The sequence below is a fragment of the Castanea sativa genome, chromosome 9 (genome assembly GCF_040712315.1).
Source record: "Castanea sativa cultivar Marrone di Chiusa Pesio chromosome 9, ASM4071231v1".
Classification (NCBI taxonomy): domain Eukaryota; kingdom Viridiplantae; phylum Streptophyta; class Magnoliopsida; order Fagales; family Fagaceae; genus Castanea; species Castanea sativa.
In genome coordinates, this window is record NC_134021.1 from 14,289,868 (window position 1) to 14,306,242 (window position 16,375).

A 16,375-nucleotide genomic window follows, 5' to 3' on the forward strand; every position below is an offset into this window, starting at 1 on the left:
TGCATCAGTATGTTATCCCAATAATTTTAAGATAAGTGTGACAATCATAAAAATCAACAAAATTACTGCTCTCTGTTATGTTCAATAATAATTTTCATGCACCTGAAGTAAAAGGTTATACAAATTTCTAGTTTTTCTGTTTCAGTTAAAAGCTAAAAAATCTTCTAAGAAGTTTTATGTCTATATAAATTAGAGCTATCTCTTTAATTGGTTGTGAATAAACTTAGTTAGTAGTTAAGTAATCTAATCTCTAGCCACTAAGACATGCCCCAATAATTGCAAAAACAGAACCTTCATTCAATCATAGCAAAAACAGCAACAATTAAATACTAGCTGTACGTTGGTGACACAATGTCCTCACAATTCCTATCTTTCTCTGGTTGTTTCTTATAAGCCAAAGGCCCAAAAGTCTTCTCTTCAGGGTCATTCTTATTAAAGCGCACATGATGTTCACTCTTATGTCATTATCTATGGCTGGGGCAAAAGAAATCTGTGTCCTACTAACTTATAATTATGTTATCTCTAATTGAATTATTTGTATTCCACCGAAAGGTTATCAGATTCTATCCTGCACTTCAAACTTTCAACCCCAACAGAATGATGCACTCTTATCTCAGTTACGAGTGTCTTTTCTTAATATTCTTTCATGGGATTCTTCTAATATTTATGAGCTCATGTTTGAAATCTGCAACAGTTCAGGCTCTTGCAAATGAGACAGATCATTTGGCTTTACTTGACTTCAAGAGTCAGATCACTCAAGACCCACTTCAAATCATGAGCTCATGGAATAACTCCACACATTTTTGCAACTGGATAGGTGTTACATGTAGCTCTTCCAGTAAAAGAGTAATTGTTTTGGATTTGGAAGATAAGAGCTTGGTTGGCTCCATACCATTTTCTATAGGAAATCTTTCTTACCTCAAAGGAATAAACCTACAAAACAACAACTTCTATGGTAAAATTCCTCAAGAAGTGGGATGTCTAAAACACCTGCAGCATCTCAATTTGAGTTGGAATTCCTTTGGTGGGGAGTATTCCAACTAATCTAAGTTATTGCGCACAACTTAGAGTGCTTGATGTGGCTGTCAACAATCTTATTGGGCAGATTCCAGACCATCTCAACTCATTGACAAAGTTGGTGAATCTAAGTCTTGGTCAAAACAACCTGACAGGAACTATCCCAGATTGGATAGGTAACTTTTCTTCTTTAAATGTCCTTAGTCTTCTTGAGAACAATTTTCAAGGAAACATACCTAGTAAACTTGGTCGTCTGTCAAGCTTGAGATTTTTTCTGCTTTCTGTGAATAATCTATCTGGCACCATCCCTTTAGTGATTTTTAATATTTCTTCCATATACTTTTTCTCTGTTACTAAAAACCGACTACATATGGAAGCCTTCCACTAGATGTTGGTCTTACTCTTCCTAACCTTCAACAATTTCTTGGTGGTCAAAATAGTTTCACAGGACCTATTCCAGTGTCGTGGTCAAATGCTTCTCAACTTCAGTTTATTGACTTCAGTTCAAATGGTTTGACTGGGACAGTGCCACAAAATCTAGCAAGTTTGCAAGGCTTGGTTGTGCTTTCTTTTGAAGAAAATAGACTTTGAAAGGGGAAAGATGGAGACCTGATTTTTCTAAGTTTCTTAGCTAATTGTACTAGTTTGGAGGTCTTGCGTCTTCAAGGTAACCGTTTTGGAGGAGTATTGCCCCACTCCATAGCCAACCTTTCCACCAAGTTACAATTTCTTACTTTAGGTGGGAATATGATCCGTGGTCTCATCCCTATTGGGATCGCGAACCTCATTAACCTAAAACTTATACGATTAGATGGTAACTATTTTGGAGGTACTCTCCCAAATGTTCTTGGGAAGCTTCAAAAATTAGTTGAACTAGATGATATCTCGCGCGATGCGCGAACTACTTTACAATTTCATTTGAAATCATTTTTATATATATTAAAATCTACATATAAAACTTAATACTTATTTTGTTGTATAATATTTATGTTTGCCCACAATATTGTTAAACACTTTGAAACTTGATTCTTTTTTTTTAATTCATAATTTATTTTAAAAAATTGCATAACATTGTAAGATTATAATATATTATAATATTTACCATTAAAGGTAGATTTTATTTTTCAAACTGATTAAATGATTTTGAAATCTATAAATAAGAATTCAAAATATAAAATATATTATAAAATTACATAAATTTAAGCTACCTACCAAATACTTTCTTAATCACTCTATTCTCACAACCAAATATGGAGACCTTGATCATAAACACCTAATTAATTATCTCAATGGAATTAAGGAAATCATCTGTAAGTATCATCATAAAAAGAACATGATTAAACAAAGAGAAATTTGCTAAAGACACATTCATTTATCAAAATTCAATTGACTTTAGTTGGACTTCTGTATTCTTTAAAAAAAAAAAGCAAAAAATACTTTTAAGTCACCATCGATTTTTGTTTTTACCACTATGGCTATATACAAAGAAACCTACAAATTATGAATTCTAACACAAAATTTAAAAAAAAAAAAAAAAAACAAAAAAAACTAACTTCATAAATAATCAATTAGAATGTTTCTTTTTATTTTTCTTTAGTTCTAAAATAAAATACATTTATAACTTTCCCAAACCAAAATCTCAAACACCCAAAGACTCCAAGCGAATCATAACCTTCACAAAATCTACAATATCTGACTTCAACATCAAAACTGTAAACTACCGCCATTAAATAAAAAACGCAAGTCCCCTTCTTTGGTCATAGCCTACTCATACGGGTTATAATCAAATAATACTGCAACGTTGGAGTTATGTAGGTGTCATTGAAAGGTTAAAGCTAAATGACATCATTTTTTGCTAAGTGTATTTGAGATAGGATGATATGAAAGGCTATGAACATGTGTATATGAAAGAGTAAAAGTGAAAATGATGAATGGAAATGCAAAGAGCTTTTTGTGTATGTGAGAGAAATGTCTTGAAACATTGAACCAAATGAAATAAATAGTAGTCTTAAAACATTGAATACAAAATGTAACAAAAATTAGTCTAGAAACATTGAATCAAAGGAAAAAAAGAGTCTCCACTTTTACATTTGTTCTTATCTTTAATATGGCTTAAGGGTTTCTCAATTCTATTCATAGAGTGCTCTACATGGCAGAACTTCATGCTCTCTCGCATGAGGTCTCTGCTTTTATGTATATAAAATGATTATTTTTGCATAATAACAAATTTTCTGGGTCAATCCCTTCTTCCTTAGGTAACTTAACTACATTGACAAGCCTTTTTTTGGATGAGAACAAATTTGAGGGAACAATACCCCCAAGCTGGGAAATTGCCAAAACTTGCATACATTAAACCTTTCTCATAACAATCTCACTGGCACTATACCAAAACAAGTTTTGGGTCTTTCTTCCCTTACTATTTCTTTGGTCATGTCCCATAATTTTTTAATAGGTGCACTGCCATCTGAAATGGGCAACTTAATACATCTTGGCGAGTTAGATCTCCCAGAGAATAGATTATCAGGTGAAATCCCTTACAATCTTGAGACTTGTCTTAGTTTAGAGCACTTGTATTTGGAAGGTAATTCACTCGAAGGAGCAATACCTCAATCCTTGGAGATGTTAAGAGGTTTAGAAGAAATAGATCTTTCATGAAATAATTTCTCTGGGCATATTCCTAAATTTTTTAGCGAGTTTACATCACTTAAGTATCTCAACATTTCTTGTAATGATTTTGAGGGTGAAGTGCCAAGTGAAGGGATTTTTGCAAATGCAAGGGAGATTTCAATCATTGGAAACGATAAGCTATGTAATGGTATCCAAGAATTACATTTACCTTCATGCTCAAAGAAAAATCCACATTTGTCTAGGAGGGTTCTTTTAATCAAAATCGTAATTCTTGTTGCTATAATAATCATATATGTACTTGTTCTATTGTATTTTTACCCTACATGCTTTGTTGGGAAAAATTCAACAAAGAAATTAACTACATTTTTCATTGAAGATTGGCAATTACGTATCTCTTATGCAGAACTCCTACAATCAACAAATTGTTTTTCTGAAAACAATTTGATTGGTTTAGGTAGCTTTGGCTTTGTATACAAAGGAATTCTTCCTAGAAATGGAGCAATTGTTGCGGTTAAAGTATTAAATCTTCAACAACAAGGAGCTTCCAACAATTTCATTAATAAATGCAATGCTTTAAGTAGTATACATCATCATAATCTCCTTAAGATTATCTCTGCTTGCTCCAACATTGATCATGAAGGGAATGACTTTAAGAGTTCAATTTTTGAGTTCATGTGCAATGGTAGTCTAGACCAATGGTTGCATGCTAAAGATGATGTGCAACATCAAAGCAAGAGATTGAATTTTATTCAAAGAATGAACATAGCCATTGATGTTGCTTATGCATTAGAATATCTTCGTCACCAATGTCAAACCCCAATTATTCATTGTGATCTAAAACCAGGCAATATACTCCTTGATGAAGATATGACAGCCCATGTTGGTGATTCCGGATTGGTGAATCTCCTCTTTGAAGCATCAAACAATCCCTCCAAATCTCAAAGCTAGTTAATTGGGCTCAAAGGTTCCATTGGATACATTCCTCCAGGTAATTTTTTGTCTAGATTAAGTACTCTTCATTTCCTTTATAAATATTTGCATCGATATTAAACTAAAGTAGGGATTCTTTCAAAAAGTAATTATATGCTTCTGACTCCACTTTTTGAGTGGGGAAAATGTCACTTGAAAAAACAAAACAATTTTTTTTTCCTAGAAAACCACATATTCACAAAATTGTATGAAGGCTATATGTGCCAAGAATGCATATTGCATTAGTGGTTAAATTTTAAGCTCATAATACTAGTATTGTTATTGAATATGTATTGATGAATTGTAGAGTATGCAATGGGTGGCCAAGTTTCACCACTAAGATACATTTATAGCTATGAGATACTCTTACTGGAAATGTTCATTGGAAAAAGACCTATTGATGATGTTCAAAGATGGTTTGAGTATTCACAAATTCGCTGCAATGGCTTTGCAAGAACGTATCATGGATATAGTTGACCCATCAATGTTCTTTGTGGAGGATGAGGAAGATGCCGACTAATGATGATGAAAAATCCACCAGTTGTCACGTGACCCTCACTTGACTCGAAACAACACCTGCACAACAAAAGACAAGACCAAACAAAGGGAACCGGTGTGGTGCCGGCCAAAAACCCTCCGAAGGTTAAGTTAAAGCTTTTTTTCTTATTCACAACCCTAAAGTGCTAGAGCTGAAGTGAATTATGCGTACCGTGGTTTATGAGGGTTTTGGGGTATATATAATAGTGTGGAGCCGAAATAAGCACCTTGGTGAGGAAGTACTTTCCTTCTAGGAGAGTAATTTTGTGGATCTTACGTATCTCCTAAAGCCCTTTTCCTTATAGGAATCTTCTCGACTAGGGTCAAACGTGTAGCGCAAGAACTTTCCTTACATGCGCATTCGTGGATGACAAGATAGGTTATGGATGAAGGTTTGCTTATCCTCTTCAGCTTTTCCTTCCGTTAGCCTTTCCTTCCTAAGATCGTCAGCTTACACATCTGTCTCCGGAAAGGTCGTCAGATTAGAACCTTTAGCTTTGGCTCCGTCAGCTTTCTTCCTTCAGCCTTGATCTCATTAGTTTTCTCCCTTCAGCCCAACGCTGTCAGATATGAGGCAGAGCCGCGGATGTCGAAGGGAGATGGTTCAGTGACCAGGGCTGACGAGCTTGTTACTCCCGTCAGCCTTCTTAAGGTGTTAGTAACAACTTGTAAAATCACCCTCATCAGCTGCCCCCTACTCCATGACCTCGTCAGCTGTAGCTGACGGGTTATGGAGTTGACGTTATTGGGAAACCACTCATGCGTGGTAATTCGAGACATCCTCATTAAATGGTGGGACACATGGCTTGGATTGATTGGCTCCGTGCCTGGACGAGTGTGTCGCTTCGTCTTCCGTGCCCTCTTTCGCCTATATATATATATATATATATATTTCATTTTCCCTCTTATGTCCAACTTTTCACACCTTGCTGATTTCGAGAGAGAGAACGTCACCGCTGATCTTTCAACCCCGTCAACCAGATTGCCGTTAACTTCTTGCGACCGTCCTTTTACTCGTAAGTTCCCTTCCTTTATTTTATCTTCTTTTATTTTTCTAGTAGTGCCCTTTAGTGAGGTCGTCGGCCTAGGTTCTTAGAATAAACCCGTCGTTTGTAGGTAGTCAGATGTCTAGGGAGGTGACGAGTGATCAATCATCGATTCGCGACGGAGCGGGTTACGACGAGGTCTTCCAATCATGCCGTGAGCCCGAGGAGGGCCTATCCTGGTCGTCAGAAAGGGAAACTTCAACCCATTCTTCTGACGAGGAAGTAGGGAGTTATAAAGAAAGTGAGGTGAGCGAGGACGGTGGAGAGGAGAGGATAGGTGACGGAGATTAAAGGATCAATGAAGAAAAAGGAGGTACCAGTGACGAGGGTGGGAGTGATGGTGATGAGGAAACCTTAGAGAGTACCTCGGGAGCTTCTGGTGATGATCGTCCTTTCATCCTACCCCTAGAATGGTCCATCAACAAATTCCTTCCAACGATGTCGGAAAATATTTTCAAAAATTTGTGGTCCCGTTATCAAATACCAGACGATATACCAATTCGCCTCCCCGAGGAGGGTGAAAGATGTTACTCGGGATGAACCGCGGATGTTGGCATGTATGATGCCATGTTTGCTGCCGGATTAAGATTTCCACTGACGACGTTACATATTCAGCTGGCCAACTTTCTGGGGATATCTGTCAGCCAGATTGCCCCTAACGCCTGGCGAACATTCATTGGTGCCGAGATCCTGTGGGGTCGTCTGAGTGGTGGGAACCGTCAGTTAACCCTAGACGAGTTCTTTTGGTGCTACCGCCCTCAGCATATCTCCTCGTCAAAGGGGGTGTATCATTTCGTAGTAAGGGAGAGGGAGTTAAAGTTGGTATCGGACATGCCTGATTCCAATAGAAAGTGGAAGGGCAGATATTTCTTCGTAGAGGGGACGAACTGGGTATGCCGTCAGGAGGAGTAGGAGTCAATGCCTCATGGATTTTTTGAAAACACCTGGGCATACGTCAGAAACTCAGGTTGATACCGTCTGCTTTTTTACTTTGTCTATTTGTTTGGTCCTTAACCTCATCTCCTTTTCTTTTCAGCTAACACCCGTCCACGCATTGCCGCGGAGCAAGAGGATTTCATCCATCGGGTGACGGCTATCCCCTTGGATGAGTGGAAGTGTCGGGACCTAATCACACTAGATACTTTACATTTGTATTGTGGTGGTCCCGAGCCGACGGAGGAGGCTTGCAAATTAAACGCTTACTCTCGTCTGCGTGAGTATCTCCCAATTTCCTTCGTCTGCATCCTGACGCTGTTTCTTTTCTAAACCTCTCTATCTTTTGCAGAAATGGAGTCAGCCAGGCAAAGAATACGGCCTGCCGCTGCTGCCAAGAAGAGAGAACAAGAGAAAGATAGGGGGGAGTCGACACCGTCGTCTGCCCTGAAGTCCGTCGGGAAGGCAGGAGCCAAGAGGAAAACCGACGACAAGGATGACCGTTCCGGGAAGAAGGTTGCCATGACTCCTGGAGATAAATCTTCAAAGAGTTCGTCACCTCCCAAGTCCGTCCATGGGGCAGGCAAAGGGCCAATGACGTCATCAGGCCCCGTCGGCCAGGGATCCGTTCGTCGCCTTTTGACCTACAAAGATTATGCCGTGGAGGTGACGGAGTCCATTTTAAAGGATGAAGAGATGGACCCTTGTGCTGAGCAGGCAACGGACGAGATAGGGGCGTCAGGCCTGTTTGATCTTACCCGGGTATGCCTTTCTCTTTATTTTGGTGCCCGACCAGTTTTAATGTTCTGACGTTGTTTTTCTTTAGCCATGTAGGCTATGGTTCACATGAAGGCTTTGTTCGAGAGGTGCTCTGGCAAAAAGGGGATGATGGCCCGTCTGCATGAACATATCAAGTACTTAGCTGACGGACAAGTGCAATACAAGGATGCGAACCGTGTCCTAGGTGCGGAGCTGAAGGATTTAATGGAGAAGTTGGCGGAGGAAAGTCGCCAGCGGAAGCTGGAAGAATAAGCCAAGCTGACGGCAGAAAGGAGCTGAAGTCCATCCTAGTTCAGGTGGAAACAGCTAGGAGCGATGCTATGACGGAGTTTAAAGACTCGTCATCCTTCATAGATGCTTGTGCCGCCTACTATGGTGACGGGTTTGAGGACTTCTTGAAACAGGTAAAATCCGTTTATCCTGACTTGGATTTATCCAAGATTTCCATGGATGAGTCTATCTCGTTGACTCCTGTAGGCGACACCGTCAATGAGGAAGGTGACGATGATAACCAGAGGAATGACAGCATTGTTCTTACTCAGCCAGCCGTGGACAAGCCCATCACTTCGACTTCGTCAGCAAATCCTCATGGCGACGATCTAAATGCCGTCGGCTTTTCTATTCCTAGCGCCTAGCCTTTAATTGCCAAAGGTGACGGAAGGTCTCAAGATCCCCCCGCTTCATGAACTTCAGCAATTCTCTTTCTTTTCTTTTTTTTTTGTTTTTTTTGTAAAATGTAAGTGAATTGTAACGTTTGACGCCCGTTGCTCTGGGCTTTTGTAAAGACATTATTTATGTTAATCTCAATATGTTGTTTTATATTCGAGGCATATTTCTCTCTTCTGTCTAAGTTAAAAACCACTTGCTCGTGATGAGCTCGTCAACCTATGGGTGACGATGTTGTTTTTTAGTTATTTATCAAAGTAATAACGGCGTCAGCCTTCTTTTAGCTGAGACTTCGAGCTGTTTTTATCAATCCGTCAGCCTTATGGGCGACGGCGTCGGATCAAAACTTAGCTATATGCCTGTCAGCTTTTAACGACGTCAGCTTTCTCAGCCGATAATATACTTTAGGTTGTTCGGTATCCGTCGGATTTAGGGGCAATGGCGTCAGCTTTCTTTTAGCTGACTTCAAGCCATTTTATCTACCCGTCAGCCTTATGGGTGACGGCGTCATCTTTCTTTTGGCTGACCATTCATAAACTCGTTTGTTTTGTACGTTTTATAACGGTCGGCCACTTAGTGGCCGTTATACTAAACCCGTCCACTTTAAGGACTTGAAAAGGCCGTCTACTTTGTGGACTTAGTCATAAGATCATCCACTTTGTGGACTTAACCATAGCGTCGTCCAATTTGTGGACTCAATAGTAGGTTCGTCCACTGTGTGGCCTTAACCATAAGACCGTCCACTTTGTGGACTTAGCAGTATGTTCATCCACTTTATGGACTTAATCATAAGATCGTCCACTTTGTGGACTTAGCAGTATGTTCGTCCACTTTATGGACTTAATCATAAGACCGTCCACTTTGTGGACTTAATGGTAGATTCGTCCATTTTGTGGGTTCAACTATAAGGTTGTCCACTTTGTGGGACAATGCTGTCTCCTTGAAGACTAGCTAACATAACAAATTTATCAATCATTTCTGAATAAACTCCTCTTATTATGATGAATGCATAAGTAGAATAATTGTTCCAAAAAGAATAAACCTTCAACCCCTTGGGCTTAAAATGTATTGTAGGCAAAAAATAAACTAAGATAAATGATTAAAGAAAATATGTTGGATAAACTGGAGATGAGGAGTGGTGCTCTTCGTGCTATCTTCTACTGGTAGTACTTCCTGAGGTGCTTGGCGTTCCATGGGTGCTGTAGCTTCTGCCCGTCAAGTGTCTCTAAGTGGTAGGTTCCCTTCCTTAGCCATGACGTTATCTTGTAAGGTCCTTCCTAGTTTGGGCCGAGCTTTCCTTGTGCGGGATCTCTGGCTGCGCCCATCACTTTTCTTAAGACGAGGTCCCCGACTTTGAAGTCTCGGTGTTTGACTCGGGAGTTGTAGTGTTTGGCCATGAGGTCCTGATATCGTGCAAGTCTCCGTTCAGCTATTGCTCTGACCTCGTCAACCAGATCAAGCTGTAGACGTATGGCCTCGTCATTCCTCCCTTCGTCGTGATTGTCCACCCTGTAACTCATAAGCCCAATCTCAGCTGGGATGATTGCATCACTCCCGTACGTTAGTCGAAACGGAGTTTCTCCTGTGGGTGTTCTAGCTGTCGTCCTGTACGCCTATAGGACGCTTGGCAATTCTTCTGGCCATATGCCCTTTGCCCCCTCTAGCTAAGTCTTGATGATTCAAAGCACGGATCGGTTCGTGAGTTCAACCTGTCCATTGGCTTGAGGATGAGCCAGCGAGGAGTAGTGGCTCTGAATCCCTAACTGTGAACAAAAGTCTCTAAAGGCGTCATTATCAAACTGCTTACCATTGTCCGAGACTAAGACCCTAGGATTCCGTATCTACAAATTATGTTTTTCCAAACAAAGCTTCGCACGTTCTTCTCGGTGATGGTGGCCAACGCCTCGGCTTCCACCCATTTGGTGAAATAGTCTATACTGACTATTAGGAACTTTAGTTGCCTTATTGCTGTAGGGAAAGGGCCCATGATGTCTAGTCCCCATTGGGCGAACGGCTATGGAGCTGTGATTGGAGTCAGCTCTTCTGTTGGTTGCCTAATTATGTTGCTGAACCTTTAACATTTGTCGCAAGCCTTCACATATGTCTCGACGTCCTTCTGCATGGATGGCTAGTAGTATCCTGCCCGGATCAACTTATGTACTAATGATCGCGACCCTGAGTGGTTGCCACAGATCCCTTTGTGTACTTCCTTCATGACATAATCCGCTTCTTCGGGGCTTAAGCATCTTAAGTATGGTCGGGAGAATCCCCTCTTGTACAGGACGTTCTTTATTAAGACAAAACGCGCCGATTGGACCTTCAGCTTCCTCGCCGCCTCCTTCTCGTGGGGCAACGTGCCGTCTTTTAAGTAAGAGATTATGGGGGTGGTCCAATTGTTTTCGGAACCTATCTCCTGTATGTTGACGACATCTATCAGTGGTGAGGGTTGAATAAAAGAAAGTACCTTGTCGAGGGCGATCATATACTCTGCTGACGCGATTTTGGCAAGACGGCGGCTTGCTCGTTTTCTCCTTTTGGGATTTGGACTATCTTGGCCTGCAGCTCATCCACTCTCCTCTTCGCTTGCTCCCAATACTTTTTCATCTTTTCGCCCTTACACTCAAATTCACCGTTCACTTGGCTTGTGACGATCTGGGAGTCGCAATGAACAACCATGTTTGCAGCCCCTACAGCCTTGGCGAGGTCTAAACCCGCTATCAAGGCTTCGTACTCGACTTCATTATTAGTCACAGGGAAATCAAGATGGATCATACATTTGATCTCATCACCTTCTGGGGATTCGAGTACAATTCTTGCTCCACCAGCCTTCTTGTTGGATGACCCATCCGTGAATATGCTCCATTGGGGATTTTCTGCCCCCTCGCCTTTTGCGCTAGTGAATTCTGCAATGAAGTCGGCGACCGCTTGTCCCTTGATGGCGGTGCGAGGGCGATGCTGTATGTCAAACTCGCTCAACTCTGTTGACCATAATGCCATTCGCCCAGCAACTTCAGGGCTGCCTATTGCTCGCCGCAAAGGTTTGTCAGTTAGGACGACTATTGTATGGGCTTGGAAGTATGGCTTGAGTTTACGGGCCGCCGTGACTAGAGCAAAGGCGAGTTTTTCCATGGGGGATATCTTCCTTCTGCACCATGCAGCACCTTACTGGCGTAGTACACGGGCCTTTGGATCCTGTCGTCTTCTCTAACTAAGGCTGCATTGACAGCAGCCGAGGAGACGGCCAGATAGAGGAAGAGTTCTTCTCCTGGTTGTGAGGGACTTAGTAATGGTGGTGAAGAGAGGTAGGTCTTCAAGTCTTCGAACGCTTGTTGACATTCAGTCATCCATTCAAAGGATTTCTTCAGTGTGCGGAAGAATGGTAGACACCTATCCGTTGCCCTCGACACAAATCTATTAAGCGCGGCGACCTTGTCATTAAGGCTTTGTACTTCCTTTATATTTTTAGGAGGCGTCATCCCCATTATGGCTCGAATCTTGTTCGGGTTAGCCTCGATACCTCGTTGGGATACCATGTACCCTAAGAACTTTCCCGCCGTCACTCCAAAGGCACACTTGCCTGGGTTAAGCTTCATGTTGTAAGAGCGAAGAGTATCGAAGGTTTCTTTGAGATCCTCTAAATGATCTTCTTCCCTTCGAAATTTCACTAGCATGTCATGGACATATACTTAGACATTTCTTCCAATCTGTCGTGCAAACATCTTGTTGATGAGCCTTTGATAAGTTGCGCTAGCGTTTTTCAAGCCAAAAGGCATGACTTTGTAACAAAAAAGGCCTTGGCTTGTTACGAACGAAGTCTTTTCCTGATCAGTTTCGTCCATTCGGATTTGGTTGTATCCGAAAAACGCATCTATGAAGCTCAGCAGCTGATGTTGGGCTGTAGAGTCCACCAGGATGTCGACTCACGGGAGGGGGTAGCTATCTTTGGGGCATACTTTGTTTAAGTCTGTGAAGTCGACACACATCCTCCATTTTCCGTTGTTCTTTTTGACCATCATGACGTTTGCCAACCAATCAGGGTAGTAAACTTCCCTGATAAATCCCGCCTCTTGTAGCTTGCGGACTTCCTCTGCTACCGGCCGATCTCTCTCTGGGCGAAGATTCTCTTCATCTGTCGGACGGGCGGGAAAGATGGCGACACATTCAACCTGTGTACCATGACTGATGGGTCAATTCCTGGCATGTCTTCATGGCTCCATGCGAACACGTCCCAATTTTCTTTTAGGAGGGTCGTGAGTTCTTGATGCACCGTCAGGTCTGCAAGGGTTCCGATTTTGGTCGTTCGCTCCGGTTGGGATTCGTCAAGAGGTACGTCTTCGAGCCTCTCAACGGGCTCTGTCGCTGCCCGATATTCTTCTATGTTCATGGCCTGAAGGTGGTCATCCATCTCCATCATGGCTACGTAACATTCGCGTGCGGCTACTTGATCTCCTCTCAACTCTCCTACTCCATAATCAGTAGGAAATTTTATCATCAAATGGTAGGTTGAGGTTACAGCCTTCCATGAGTTGAGGGTTGGACGTCCTATGATGGCGTTGTAGGCTGAGGAGCAATCAACTACGAGGAATGCTACATTCCTGGTGATCCGCTGTGGGTAGTCTCCCATGGTCACTACCAGAGTGACGACACCAAGTGGAAATACCCTCGTTCCTCCAAAGCCGATGAGCGGGGCATTAGTCGGAACTAGTCGCTCCCTTTCAATCCCTATTTGTTGGAAAGCAGGGTAGTAAAGGATATCTGCTGAACTGCCGTTGTCAACAAGGACTCGGTGCATGTTATAGTCTCCTGCCTGTATGGTGACGACAAGCGCGTTATCATGGGGATGGTGAAGACGTCGTGCATATTCTTCTGAGAATCCAATGAGGGGATTGTCAATCCGCGACATTTTGGGCGCAAAACCCATCATTTGGATGTTCTGAACCATTCTGAGGTATATCTTTCGGGCTTTCTTCGATGACCCGGCGGTTGTGGTTCCCCCTACAATTATCCTTATATCTCCTAGGGGTTGCCTAGGGCGATCGTTATCTCGTCAAGGATCCTGATTTTGTGGTAGGTCTGTCCTCTCCTTATTGACAAACCTCTGCAGCCTTCCTCGTCTAATAAGAGCTTCTATTTGCTACTTCAAGTCGTAGCAATCAGCGGTGTCATGGCCATGATCTTGATGAAAACGACAATATTTGTCCCTTGGCCTCTTATTGGGATCCCCTTTCAGCTTGCCGGGAAAAGTCAAGGCTCTTTCATCTTTAATCTGCATCAGTACCTGGTCGATAGGAGCGGTTAGGGGAGTGAAGCTTGTGAATTTCCCCGCAGGTGGTCTAAGGTGTCGATCATCCCGTCATTCTTCAGTTCTAACCTTCTTTTGCCCCCTATCCGAGCGTACATCTTCCTGTCTTCCCCTTTTTCTAGGCTTTTCCTCTCTGGCCAGTAACGCATCTTCCGCGTTCATGTACTTGGTTGCCTTGTAAAATACTTCGGACATAGTCTTTGGGTCGTTGTTATACAGAGAAAATAGGAACTTACCCTTCCGCAGCCCGTTTGTGAATGTTGCTACAAGTATCTTGTCATCCGCCTCGTCTATTGAGAGGGCTTCCTTGTTAAAGCGAGCTATGTATGATCTTAGAGTCTCGTCTTCTCGTTGTCTGATGTTTATCAGACATGCGGTAGACTTCTTATGCCGATGACTCCCGATAAAGTGTGATACGAATTGTGCGCCTAATTCCTAGAAAGTGCCGATGGAATTAGGCGTTAGCCTACTGTACTAGTCTCTCGCAGGACCTTTCAATGTGGTGGGAAAAGCCCTACACATGATCTCATCCGGTACACCCTGAAGATGCATTAGGGTTTTGAAGGATTCCAAGTGATCCAATGGGTCCTTGGATCCGTCGTAATTCTCCACTTGAGGCATGCGAAATTTTGGGGGAAGGGGGCATGAACTTACGAGCGCTGTGAAAGGAGAATTAGTTCTCTGGACTAGGTCATCCAAGTCGCTGGAGATTCGACCTCTGAGGGTGTTCATCATCACATCCATCCGTTCCCTCATCTCCTGCATCTCAGCTGCTATGTGAGGTGGTAGGGTGTCCGAGATGGATGGCCGGTTAGTGTCTTGCCGCTCTGGTCTACTCGGAGCGTTGCTGCCCTCTGGCCCTTCCGGGCTTCTCCCATCCGCGCTTGCACCTTCCTAGTCTTCCTCCAGTGCGCTAGGGTGTGTATTCCTTTGCCGCAATTGCTCCTCCAGATCATGATTCTGTTTGGTCAAGTGCTTAACTACCGCCGCAAGCGTTTGGACTTGCCTTTCCAAGGCTGTGGTGTGCGATTCGTCGCCTTGATTGTTGGTTGTTGCCATCGATCGAGTGAGTACCATGCAACTTTTATCTTAGGGGTAAATCAAAGGCTGATTACTCTTGAGTGCTGATGTTGATGATTCCCACAGACAGCGCCAACTGATGATGATGAAAATCCACTAGTTGTCACGTGGCCCTCACTTGACTCGAAACAACACCTGCACAACAAAAGACAAGACCAAACAAAGGGCACCGGTGTGGTGCCGGCGAAAAACCCTCCAAAGGTCAAGTTAGATCTTCTTTTCTTATTCACAACCCTAAAGTGCTAGAGCTGAAGTGAATTATGCGTACCATTGTTTATAAGGGTTTTGGGGTATATATAGTAGTGTGGAGCCGAAATAAGCACCTTGGTGAGGAAGTACTTTCCTTCTAGGAGAGTAATTTTGTGGATCTTACATATCTCCTAGAGCCCTTTTCCTTATAGGAATCTTCTCGACTAGGGTCAAACGTGTAGCGCAAGAACTTTCCTTACACGCGCATTCGTGGAGGACAAGATAGGTTATGGATGAAGGTTTGCTTACCCTCTGTAGCTTTTCCTTTCGTCAGCCTTTCCTTCCTAAGATCGTCAGCTTACACATCTGTCTCCGGAAAGGTCGTCAGCTTAGAACCTTCAGCTTTGGCTCCGTCAGCTTTCTTCCTTCAGCCTTGATCTCATTAGTTTTCTCCCTTCAGCCCAACGCCATCAGATATGAGGCAGAGCCGCGGATGTCGAAGGGAGATGGATCAGTGACCAGAGCTGACGGACTCGTTACTCCCGTTAGCCTTCTTAAGGTGTTAGTAACGACTTGTAAAATCACCCTCATCATCGATAATGACATAGAAGAAAAAGCAATAATTGAAGAAGATCCTCATGTTAACGTTAGTAGTAGAATAAAAGAATGCTTGATATCAATGCTCAAAATTAGATTGTTGTGTTCTAAAACATCACCAGATGAGCGGATGCCTACAAATGTGGTCGTCAATGAAATTAATGCAATTAGAGACACATTTCTTAAATTTAAGAAGGAAAACCGAAGAAGAATGAGCTAGGTATGTTAAGTCATTTTATTTTATTAATGGACATTCATATTTTCATTTCGTTGTATTGGGGGAAGAAACATAAACATATAAAATTAAGTGAAAAAAACGTAGAAGTAGAAAAAAAAGAGTATCAATCGCTTCTATTAGGGATTGTCAAGACCAGATGTTACTGTTTATTAACATTAATGGAATTTATGGAATAAAATTGTTGTTTGTTCACGTTAGTCATACACTTATTTCGTTAATTAGTTCATTTGATTATCTGTTTTGTAGCATAACAGAATTGGATGGAAGTTATGACGCCTGTTGGATTAAAACTTCTAAGGCTATTGTCAGTTGTTAATGACATTTTCTTGAATCATGTTCCGATGTTCTTTTGATTATTGCAGATATGTACAATCCCTCCTTTCATTTGTAGTA

General features: G+C 42.1%; 1 pseudogene; it reads left to right on the forward strand.

Moving 5' to 3' along the window:
- The first annotated feature begins 541 nt into the window (after positions 1 to 541).
- On the forward strand, positions 542 to 16,031 carry LOC142611395 (uncharacterized; annotated as a pseudogene).
- The last annotated feature ends 344 nt before the right edge of the window (positions 16,032 to 16,375 follow it).